The following is a 12339-nucleotide window of genomic DNA, read 5'->3' as shown; positions in this document are numbered from 1 at the left end:
GCTTTGCTGACATCAGTGAACTACTCTGCGTGAGGGGATATGGGGTGAGCTGCCTGCATACACATACATCTTGCAGAGCACCCCCATATCCCATTTACCCTGATGAGCCCCAGTTCCCCTGGCTGCAGGGCTGGGAGGGATACACGCCCAATGCCAAACCCAAGGTCTTCCTACATTTGAGAGTTTAATAAAGTTGTGGCCAAATTTTAATTCCATAACATGCTGTCATGAGTCATTATTCATTTCTGGTGGTCCCTGGGGGCTGGGGCAGTTGCCGCCTGGTCACATAAAGCAACTCCCTATTAAGATGCATTTCAATGCAACATACTTTAAATGCCCCCTGTAGGTTTGCAGTGTACAGTAGGACAAGAGGTAGTCTCCTTGTTTTCTTGCTTCATCTTAGTCTTTGCGCAAGAAGTCAACTGTGATGGGCCAGAACTAGGAGCAAGAAATGTAAGTGGACAAACTATATTTTAGGTTGTTCTCTGTGAGAACATGATGTTAGACTAAATGGACTCTTCTTATGTTCTTATGCTGGAAAACTAGAGCATTGGCAGGTTCAAACAGGCCGGAGAATAACAAGCATCATTATTTTTTTTACAAGTAGAATGGCGAGTCAGGGAATAACGGAGCAATGAGGGTGATTTGACTACGTGGGAAGATATTAAAGGAAATTATGAAACAATCATTTTTAAATACCTAGAGGACTATGTGGGTGATTATATTACACTCCACAGCACAAAGTGAAATGATTACCTAATGTATTATATATGCTGTTCATGAAAGTTGCTTAATGGCTGAATCTGTGAAGAATGGAGAAAAGGGAAAAGCGGTGGGAGAAAGGAAACAAAAGAAAGAAAGGGATGTGTGCAACGTTCCTCTAAATGTCCATTAGGTACTTTCATGTTTTCACAAGAAACAGTTCCCCAACCATGAAATAAGAGACTTGATGCCACCTTCCAGAAATGTTTTCCCTTTAACATTTCAGGACAGAGCAAAAGAGAAATGGCAGCTTGATTTTCCAGGGATTAAGTCTGTAGAAAAACTGCATTCAGTAAATCTCCTATGGAGATTTCCCTTATCAACCACTGTGTAATGCCCCATAATGGCAGTGAATAATTCACTTATGAGCTACAGCAACTCCTAGTTATCTGTGCATTAAGAGTTATTTATGAGGTAATTTCAACAATTTCACACTAGTTGGTCATTGTGTTTCTGGATGCATAGTGGTGGCATTTCCCATATAAGAAAATGTGTGTATGTATTTGTGCTTATTCCCAGTGTTGTAGTGAACCTGGTACACTTGGTGTTTTTGTGTGTGCTGCAGCTCTTAAAAGAACAAATCAACAGAAAAGACGTCTACAAATCCATTATGTTAGAAAAGAAGTATGCAAATATTGCAAATAAGATAAAATACTTTACTCTCACAGGCACCTGTCTGGCCACTGTGAAAAGTGAGTGTTGTAATAGATGGTCTCTTCTTCACCTCTTTTGGCCTAGTGAGAAATTTCCATGATTAAGGAAACTCCTTGCCTTACAATTAGGCAGGCACCCTTTTTTTATTTAGACAAGCCTTCCCAGACATGTGATTTTATTATGTACGTGTGTGTGTGTGTGTGTGTGTGTGTGTGTTTTCACTGTTATTTCATTCTATATTTTGATAATTTTATTACCTCTGCTGTTTGTTTGTTTAAAAAAATCTGCCTTTATATTTGTTTTTAATGACTAGTTCACACATTTGCATGTCAAACCCTTAGAAGGCTTCCCCTCCCCCATTATGAAATGGTGTGCAGATCCTATGAGGTAAATAAATAAATGAAGCTTATGCATAGGGAGAACTCAAAGCAAGGGGAATGAATGGAGGTAAGAGGGAGAAGACTTAAAAAGAAGGAAACCTAAGAAAAGCCCTGCTTGCTGTGCCAACCATGTTTTGGGGCCTTTGGGAAAGATGTTTTATAGGGAACCTTCTCTGAGTCAAGCCAGAACAATGGTACCTCGGTTTAAGAACAGTCCTGTTTTAGAACTATTTGGTTTACAAACTCCGCAAAACTGGAAGTAGTGTCCTGGTTTGCAAACTTTACCTCGGTCTAAGAATGGAAGCCGAAACGTGGAAGGGCACCAGCAGTGGGAGGCCTCATTAGGGAAAGCATGCCTCGGTTTAAGAACAGACTTCTGGAACGAATTAAGTTTGTAAACTGAGGTATCACTGGAGTCCATTTTCTCCAGTCACTGCTTCGTAGTCACTGTCCCCTTCCTTTGGTGTCAATCAGCCCACTGCTAGGATGACCAGGTGCATCATATTTTACAGAGGACAGGATGTGAAGGGCTCCTGTACTTGAGGGCTATTCAGTCCAAGTCTGGTTTAAAGATAAATGAACCATAAAAAGAGAGCGATTAAGAGTCTTGACTGGTAGCATTTTGATAGTAAACCTACAGCAGTGCAACCAGCTGTAGCTTCATAGTCTTCTTTCATAGTCTTCTGTCAGCCTTTCCAGAATTGATGGTGAAGAAAACTCCTTGCTCACACTGTTCAGTGTAAAGTGTTTCATTGCCTCAAGACACAAGGCAATTCAAGCACACTGTATACCTAAAGTTAAGAGATGCTGGTGCATAATAAGCTGTGTTACAAAGTATAGTCACCTGGTCTTAGAGTTTAAACTGAAGAGATCCAAATATACAGAGAGATCCATGTTTGGAGACAGATCCACCACCGCCACAATTCATGACCCACTACTCCCACATTGCTGCTAAATGCAGCCTTGGCTTTATTCTCACCAATGAACATACACACGTTCTTTGGAGAAAGGGAGGGTGGATGAGTCATGCCAGAGGCCTGTGGCCTTGAACTGTTTTAAGAGGCCCACCACAGCTGGTGTCCTAGCCCTGAACGGAAATCAGATGAAGGGAAAGGGAAACTTGAGACCCAGACCAAGCAGTTAGTGCAATTTAGCACATATTTCCAAATTACAGCAACATTGACATTGTGTATTATTATTATCAGTTGACAGGACCTAGTCAGCTGACTAAGCAGGCAATATTTCTTCTTCTTCCTGTCTCCAGCTCTCCTCTGCCACTGATCTGCAGACCTGACCTCAGATAAGGAGAAGGAGTGAAATCCTTTGTGTAAATAGATTTATAGGCGATACCTCTTGGGTAAGCATATTACATGGCTTTGGGGCTTCAATTCAGATAGAAAACTCAAAATAACTTTGGTTTCCCCTATCCACATTTTCCCCTAAGATGATTTTCAGCCCTGAGGCTGGGTCTTTGAGATATTTTCCAGTTTAAAGCTCTTCTTCAACTTCCACCTCCCAAGTGAATCTCACTGTGTGAACTCTAGCAGTCAAAGGATGAGTAAGGGTCAGAGTTCTATATGAAGCAATCCAGAGGAAGAAAGGAAGCTTTAGACAAGCTTTCCCCCACCCTGGCATGACACCTAAGTTGTTCCCTCCTCCACAGCAATATATCTTGTTTCCATTCAAATTCTTGCTATGAAGGTTCCTCTTTTCATCCTAGGGGTTGAGAAGGAGGGGTTGTGGGTTGCACTGAGCTTGAAACGGGTGAAAGTTAAGAATTATGTGACCTTGTTAGCAACCTGTTAGTTTAGGACAGGGAAGGGGAAGCTGTGGTCCTCAAGATGTTGCTGGACTCCAACATCCATCAGCTCCAGCCAGCAAGGCCGATTGACCAGGAACTATGGGAGCTGTGGTGGTCCAGCAACATCAGGAATACTAATGGATTTGCCTCAAGCCCAACAAGTTTAGGAACTTCTTGTTGATGGGAGTAAAGCAATAATACTTGCAATAAGCTACCTGAAACAGTGGGGTGTGGAAGACAGAAAGGCAACCTATGATCTCTTCTTGAGTAAGCACCTGCAGATTCTCACTTCTCCAGCTTTTACTTTCTTCTCACTTTGTCTGCTTGTCAGTTAGTGTTAATGTTAACCTATTGCCTCCATGATGGCCACCTGTAAGCTTGTGCTTACAATGGATTTGTTTGCCTGAAGCCAGTGTGGTATAGTGGTTAAGAGCGGTAGTCTCGTAATCTGGGGAACTGGGTTCGCGTCTCCACTCCTCCACATGCAGCTGCTGGGTGACCTTGGGCTAGTCACACTTCTTTGAAGTCTCTCAGCCCCACTCACCTCACAGAGTGTTTGTTGTGGGGGAGGAAGGGAAAGGAGAATGTTAGCCGCTTTGAGACTCCTTAAAGGGAGTGAAAGGCGAGATATCAAATCCAAACTCTTCTTCTTCTTCTTCTTCATCAACCTTAAGTTTCTTTATTCTTTCAATCGGCAGTCTTACCATGCTATTTATTTCGGCATTCCAGTGCAACAAATACTGAACTGCAGCAGCTGCTTAAGGCAGGTGAAGACAATGTATGAAGCAACATCCTCCCTGATGGAAGGGCAAGCTCATCCCAGCACAAAGTAGATTGGCTTGGAAATAAACTGGGCTATTTCCCCAATTAATCAGAAAATAGTTCAGTTTATATATGAATCAAACCAAACTGATACCTATATTCAGATAGAGACAAATCATGGGCCACAGTGCTTACTTCATATTTGAGACGAGCATTTTGGACCTTCAAGACTCATATTTCCAAGTGCAGGAATGTGAGTCCTGGTGAAGTCAGTAATTTCATGGGCCACGTGTGGTCAACCTTGGGTTCTTCCCTGGCCACTCATGAGAAGCCATAAAACACTGGTCTTCTGTAAAGAAGCAGTGCCTCACTTACCTGTGGAATACTAAAACAAGTACTTTTATTTACAGGCAACTGAGATCTCACTTTTGATTTCAATGGGTCTTCCATTTGCTAGAGCAGTCCTTTTTTTCATTATAGTCCATTGTGATAATGTAATAATAATAATAATAATAATAATAATAATAATAATAATAATAATTTATTTATTATTTATACCCCACCCATCTGGCTGGGCTTCCCCAGCCACTCTGGGCGGCTTCCAAAAAAAATATTAAAATACTGTACTACATCAAACATTAAAAGCTTCCCTAAACAGGGCTGCCTTCAGATGTCTTCTAAAAGTCTGGTAGTTGTTGTTCTCTTTGACATCTGGTGGGAGGGCGTTTCACAGGGAGGGCGCCACTACCGATAATATCCTACATTAATATCATCACATGGAAAACCACTTCCAAAACCTGAGTTTCTTCTATACTGTGATACTGAAATAAATTGTTTCCTACCAAGAGCACCCAAAGTTAACCTTAGTTAAAACAGTTCCACAGGGCCTAGTCTACACCCAACACACTATGGCCTTGATTCTTAATGAAGCAGACCTAAGAGCTTTGCTTTCATTTTATAGCCTGTACACCTGTGCTCAGTATCTGCACAGCACTATTTTGTACAAATGGGGTTTAGTCAGACAAACTCAAGAGTTCCTTGTTCCCTAGGCTCTGCTCTTCAAGACCTTTTGGGAAGCATTTAAACAGCTCTGTCTAGCTGTCCATGACTAGGAACACCCCCCCCCCAAAAAAAACCACCCATATAGACTACAGTGGTATCTCGGGTTAAGAACTTAATTTGTTCCGGAGGTCCATGGTTAACCTGAAACTGTTCTTAACTTGAAGCACCACTTTAGCTAATGGAGCTTCCTGCTGCTGCAGCACTGCTGGAGCACGATTTCTGTTCTCATCCTGAAGCAAAGTTCTTAACCCGAGGTACTATTTCTGGGTTAGCAGAGTCTGTAACCTGAAGTGTCTGTAACCTGAAGCGTATGTAACCTGAGGTACCACTGTATATATATTAAGATGTTTATCAAAGGCCAATTCAGATATTCTAGTTAGTTAATAAACTAAGAACATAGGTTGTGTGGCTTCACACACAGCAGTTGACATGTGGCAATGTGGTCAAGAAATTTCTTACCTGAATGCCCAGCCCTAAGGTCAACTCAAAATTATGATCAGTAAAGCACTTGCCACATAGCTTCAACATATTCAAAATTCAGACAGCAATACGTTCATATGCAGGGCCAGGAGGTTGGTGGTTTTGGACACAGCCCCCTAGACTTGTTCCTTTTGTCATTGCTCACCCACTTGATTTAGTACAAAGGGAGAATGCCTGCAAGCAATGAGAGTGAGCAGGAAGAAACAACAGTGCCACTACCTGTTCACTTCTCTACTCCTTTTTCTTGGGGAAGCATTGGAGACTGGCAGAGGGAGAACAGGTGGGGAGCTGTAGGGAGAAGGCCACTCATAACATCTTGCCTGGCAGCCTCGCAAAACCTAGAGCTGCCATTGTTCCTATGAACTGGCTTTTAATTATGCATGTTCGTTGATTTATAGTCTTTGCCAATAAGTGGCTGCATGTCCTTTGATAAACTAACAAATTTGATTCTGAAATATCTCGACTCACTATAAAAGTCACAAGCCCTGTATATTCTATAAAGGAAAAGGAGATTAGGATGTTCTGGAAGCATTCCCATAAACCCGAGCACAGCTTTGATCATTCTAAACTCCAAATCAATTGCACAGCAGTTTACCCTGAATAAAGCATTTCAACCTTTCAGGTTCTAGCTTCATGTCTATGAAATAAGAACTGAAACATACTTTTAAAAATAAAAAAATGGGAGAGGTGATTGCAGAAGAACCATTTTCCTAATTTTCCTTTCTCCCTCAATCAGAATGATGCCTTGATTGGGCTGAATCATTCATCAGTATGGAACTATTAATTATATTACCCCATTCAGATGTCTATCAATCCACTGCCTTATAATATGGAATGGGAGTGAAATGTCTGCTAATGGCCATTAATATGCTATTTGTAAGAGCACTGCAACAGTATTTTGGAGCTATTCAAATGCCCCCCAGAGAGTATCACAAAGTTCTTTGGGGAGTGAGGACAAGGGGCTGAGGGGTGTGTGAGAGAGAGAGTGAAAGAGAAAGGGAAAGAGAAAGAGAAATTTTATTAAATCTACCCTTTACAATTTTAGAATTTGGCCTTGATTGCAATGATATAATTCAGGTAGACTTGCAAAGAGCACTGATAGAGGAAAAGTTGTATTAGTACAATCAGATTTCGGCCTATTTCTTAAACAACATTTCTTTTAAGAGCAATACTGAAATGATTTCCATGAGTGACGTACAAAACAGGCTGCTTCTCTGCACCCAGCTCTTGGGGGGGGGGGGCATTAAGAGAATATTATGTGGGAAGATTGTGTAGCGAGAATATCAAACAAAATCACAGGAGCCCCCCAAAACAATGAAAAGTGTGGATAAATATTTGAAAATTGTGAATAAAAATTCTTTGTTTTTATTACTTGTTATTTTTATTCTATGTTTTTATTACTTGTTATTACTTGTTGTTTTTATTACTTTTATTACTTTTATTACAAAATTTCTTACCTGCCCTTACTGTAAGATAAGAGGGTGGGTTAAAACAATAAAAATATTGTTATTTTTTAAAAGAAGAAAAAAGCATTGAAATTTAAAAACACACAAAACCATTCCAAATGGAACAAAACCATATAAATTCAGCAAAGGAGGCTGTTATCAAATTGTTATGATCAAGATTTCCTGGCTACATCCCATTTCATGCTGCATCAGAACCACTGCTTTTTTTGGAGGGGCAGGGATACGCATATCCCTAAACATTTTGTGAACCTAAGTTTGGCCCCATGGAGGGGCAGTATTTCAATATAAGTAGGAAAATGAGAGTACCACTAAACTTTTTTTTTAGAAAAAAAGCACTGATCAGAACAAAATGGAGAATAAACTTTGGCAACACATCTATCTAGCTCAGTATTCTCAAGTCAACACTGACTGGCAATGGATCTCCAAGGTTTTGGAAATGAGACTTTTCTAGGGTTACCTGAAAATTCTAGGGATTGAACTTGGAACTTTTCACATATAAAGCATATGTTCTACCACTGAGCTAGAGCAGCTCACAGACTGGATAAATATACCTGTATTTTATACAATGATATCGGTCTGTGTATGCAGTGGGCCCAATCCTCAACCTTTGCTTTTAACAATTCTTGACCTGCATTGATAACATTGCTCTGAGTGCTCACTGGAAGGACAGATCGTGAAGCTGAGGCTCCAGTACTTTGGCCACCTCATGAGAAGAGAAGACTCCCTGGAGAAGACACTGATGCTGGGAAAGATGGAGGGCACAAGGAGAAGGGGGAGACAGAGGACGAGATGGTTGGATAGTGTTTTCGATGTTACCAGCATGAGTTTGACCAAACTGCGGGAGGTAGTGGAGGACAGAGGTGCCTGGCGTGCTCTGGTCCATGGGGTCACGAAGAGTCGGACACGACTAAACAACTAAACAACAACAACAAAAAAAAAAAACAATAAACACAGTAAATGCTCTCTCTCTTTTCTTTTTTCTTTTTTTGCAATTGAATCACAAATGGATCTAACAGCGGGCTTTAAATGTGTCCTGTATACTTTTCTTGGTGAAATCTATTGCTGCACCTCCAAATCAAGAAGGGGAGATGCTACATGTCTCCTCTGATTGCGTGTCGAGGTCCCCAGGGCCACCCCAATAACTCACGCATCACACATAAATTTTTGTTTAAGGTTTTTGGCATAATTTTGGCCACAACTTTATTAAAATTCAAAAATGTGAGTGGTTGCTTAGGCATTGATTGTGACTATCTGCCCCCCAGTGGGGGACAGACTGACATTCCGCACACCTGCAAAAGTAAGAAAGGGGAATACACTTGGGGGTAGCGACGGAGCAGGGAAGCTGCCCTCAGCCCTTCCCAAATGCAACCAGGGGCTCTTGCATGGCCTGAGCCCCTTGACAGGGTGCACAAAAGCAATAGTGAGCCCCTGTATTCCCTTAACGGAATCCCTTGCAGCAGCAGCATTAGAGGGGCAGGCACAGCCATTCCATGCCCCTCAACCAACCAAACCATAAAACAATGCTTAACCGCAACCTTACAAGTTGTGATGATTTGCTATGCAGTAGGAAAAAACCAAATGGCCCCAGCCAATCAGCCAGATGGACAAAATTCCTACCGGGCCCCTGCCCCAAGAGCAGATGACCCCATGACAGGCATAGCAAGGTCAAAGTGAACAACCCTAAATATAGGGAGGGCGGGCAATCCGATGCACGGGGTGAAAAGAGGAAGCTCTATGCCTCTTGCAGGGAGTTTTAGCATTTCTGGCTGTCAATCAACAAATGGCAACATTAACTTCTTCCCAACAAGGGAAGCCCAATCGCATCAGTGGCTAACGATCCATTAGCCCGCCCCACAACTTTGGAGTGTCCTGTCGGCCCCCACTGCAACACGTGCTCTCCATGAAGGAGAACACGCTTTGTAAAGAAAACCTACAAGATGAGGGGGAACTCTAAGCACTAAACAGGTTCTACATAGTAAAAAAGATGGCAGGAAATTGGGTCTGCTGTATGAAAATGCACCTAGTTCTGTTTCTGCACCAAGAAGGGGAGAGGATTGTAACTGTAACAGAAATACTTTATTATAGACATTTCCACTTGCTCGCCATCAGCTTCACAATATCACCCCCCCCCCCATGGTTCCCTTCAGGATTCCTGCTTGAAGTCAAGATGACCATCCTGCACACCACTGAGCAAGTGGGCCAGTCCTTGACACCATGATAAAAGAGGGCGACACATGATGAATGACTTTCACACAGGGTTATGGCTTCCAGCAGGATACCTGGAACACACCATCCTTTGGAACAACAATAGCTCTGCAGCATTCTGCTTCTCAGTGATATTCCCTAGCAGTGCAGCCAAAATAAATTGGGACAGCGCACCTGCTACTTGCCACCTTTGTTCATCTGCGATTGACCTCTTTTGTTCCTGTCCTGCCACTGTACCTCTGCCATACTGCTCCCTCTGCCTCCAATAGCCACACCGCCGGCACATGTGGATAAAGCCTGCTCTCTATCTTTATGCTCCATTTCAAAGCTAACTTATTACAGCTGCACCTCCATAGTTTGTTTCGTTCCCTCTCTTACCACTTAATCCTCTCCTTGACCATCTGTCATATTGCTTTCTTTATTCCTCTCCTATTCTCATTCCCTCTGTTCTCTTCTTCTTTCCAAAACAGACAGGAATCACACAGCACTTTTATGTTTCGTGCAATGCTCAGTATGCTTTGGACACCAAAGAAAGGTTTAGCAGTAGTAGTATTGGCAGTATCTATCTATCTATCTATCATCTATCTATCTATCATCTATCATCTATCTATCTATCTATCTATCTATCTATCTATCTATCTATCTATCTATCATCTATCTATCTATCATCTATCTATCTATCATCTATCATCTATCATCTATCTATCTATCTATCTATCTATCTATCTATCTATCTATCTATCTATCATCTATCTATCATCTATCTATCTATCTATCTATCATCTATCATCTATCTATCTATCATCTATCTATCATCTATCTATCTATCTATCTATCTATCTATCTATCTATCTATCATCTATCTATCTATGTGGAGGTACAGCTCTCTCTCTTGCTCTCTCTGTGTATGTACACACACACACACAGTGGTACCTTGGTTCTCAAATGCCTGCTCCCTAGAATCCAGTGAGTTCTAGAGCAGGCATCCCTAAACTCGGCCTTCCAGATGTTTTGGGACTACAACTCCCATCATCCCTAGCTAACAGGACCAGTGGTCAGGGATGATGGGAATTGAACAGGGGATGCTGATGTGTCTTGCTGATGTTATGGTTTCAAAACAGCACACACTGTCTTTGTGTGTGCATAGCATCCAGTGACCAGTGCTCTAGACCTGTAACTGAAACCACTAGATTAAAGTCCTAGATCAGCTCAAAGTTTTATAGCTATTATCTGTTTGGCATAAACAGTTCTGAGAGATGTGCATTGGCTCCCAGTACGTTTCCGAGCACAATTCAAAGTGTTGGTGCTGACCTTTAAAGCCCTAAACGGCCTCGGTCCAGTATACCTGAAGGAGCGTCTCCACCCCCATCGTTCAGCCCGGACACTGAGATCCAGCGCCGAGGGCCTTCTGGCGGTTCCCTCATTGTGAGAAGTAAGGTTACAGGGAACCAGGCAGAGGGCCTTCTCGGTAGTGGCGCCTGCCCTGTGGAATGCCCTCCCAGCAGATGTCAAAGCAATAAACAACTATTTTACTTTTAAAAGTCATCTGAAGGCAGCCCTCTTTAGGGAAGTTTTTAATGTTTGATGCTGTACTGTTTTTAATATTCAGTTGGAAGCCACCCAGAGTGGCTGGGGAAACCCAGCCAGATGGGCGGGGTATAAATAATAAATTATTATTATTATTATTACTACTACTACTACTACTACTACTACTATTTGGTATAACTTTAGGAATAACTATTTGGCTTCAAATCTAGCAAAAGATCCTATTCTTCTTAAATGAAATGCTATCAGATTCTATTGTACCCCAAAACAAGATGACTAGCATTTCTTAGACATAGATGGATGCAGAATCACAAAGGGGCTATTCTATGATTTGGCAACCTGTGCATCAAAAGTGCAACCTGGTATCTTCCCTTGGGACATTACAGGTTGGTTGGTTGGTTGGTTGGATGGAGGGTGGGATAAAAATGCAATAAATATTCTCCTTTAGCTGAAAACAGCAGGGACTTAGAAATCCTGTTTTCTGTTAAAAATGCCTGGGCTTTGATAATAGCAGCAATGCTCCATAATCATTCAAAGCTATAAACATTTGACAAGGAGATTTTCAGAGTTTGGGTCCACAGCCATATCATCAAGTGTGCAATCCAATATCTTCCTCTTATTTGAAAGTTGAGGCTCACAGCAGGCATCACCCATCCTATTTTGCCTACAAATGAACAAACTTGATAATGCCAGAATTAATCTAGAGCCATTCAGGGATAGAGGGTTTCTGGAGGAGATAGTCAGCATTTTTTGCCCACATGTATATCATCAAGTATGCAATCTTCTGTACAGTCTTCTTAGATGAAGTCTGCAGCTCCCAGCAGGAGTTCGGAAGCGTGGGAAGGATAAACAGATGCTATCAGCGCTCTACCTTTTCAAAAGAGAAATGCAGTTTCCATTTCTGATCCTCTCAATCTGGTGTTTTTGCTAATGTAGGGCATATAAAAGGCATCCTCCGTATTTTTTTTATTCTTATTTTTGCCCTTCACATTGGGAGCCACAGCACCAGGAGCAAGACAAGAAAAAGGAGACTCTGATAATAACTCAGGTTACCCTCCTGGAATAACTCTGCCTCTCCTTTGGCAAAAGGTGATTGGCAAAAAAAAAAAAAAAAAAATAGAGTTCAAAAACCATTTGAAGACAGGAAGCAACAGCTTGAATTTATTAATCTGACCTTCTCCCTTTAATTCATAGGGAGATAGAACCATTTTTGTTTCATCCT

This window comes from Podarcis muralis, chromosome 5 (genome assembly GCF_964188315.1).
Source record: "Podarcis muralis chromosome 5, rPodMur119.hap1.1, whole genome shotgun sequence".
NCBI lineage: Eukaryota > Metazoa > Chordata > Lepidosauria > Squamata > Lacertidae > Podarcis > Podarcis muralis.
Note: the sequence above shows the minus strand (reverse complement) of the source record.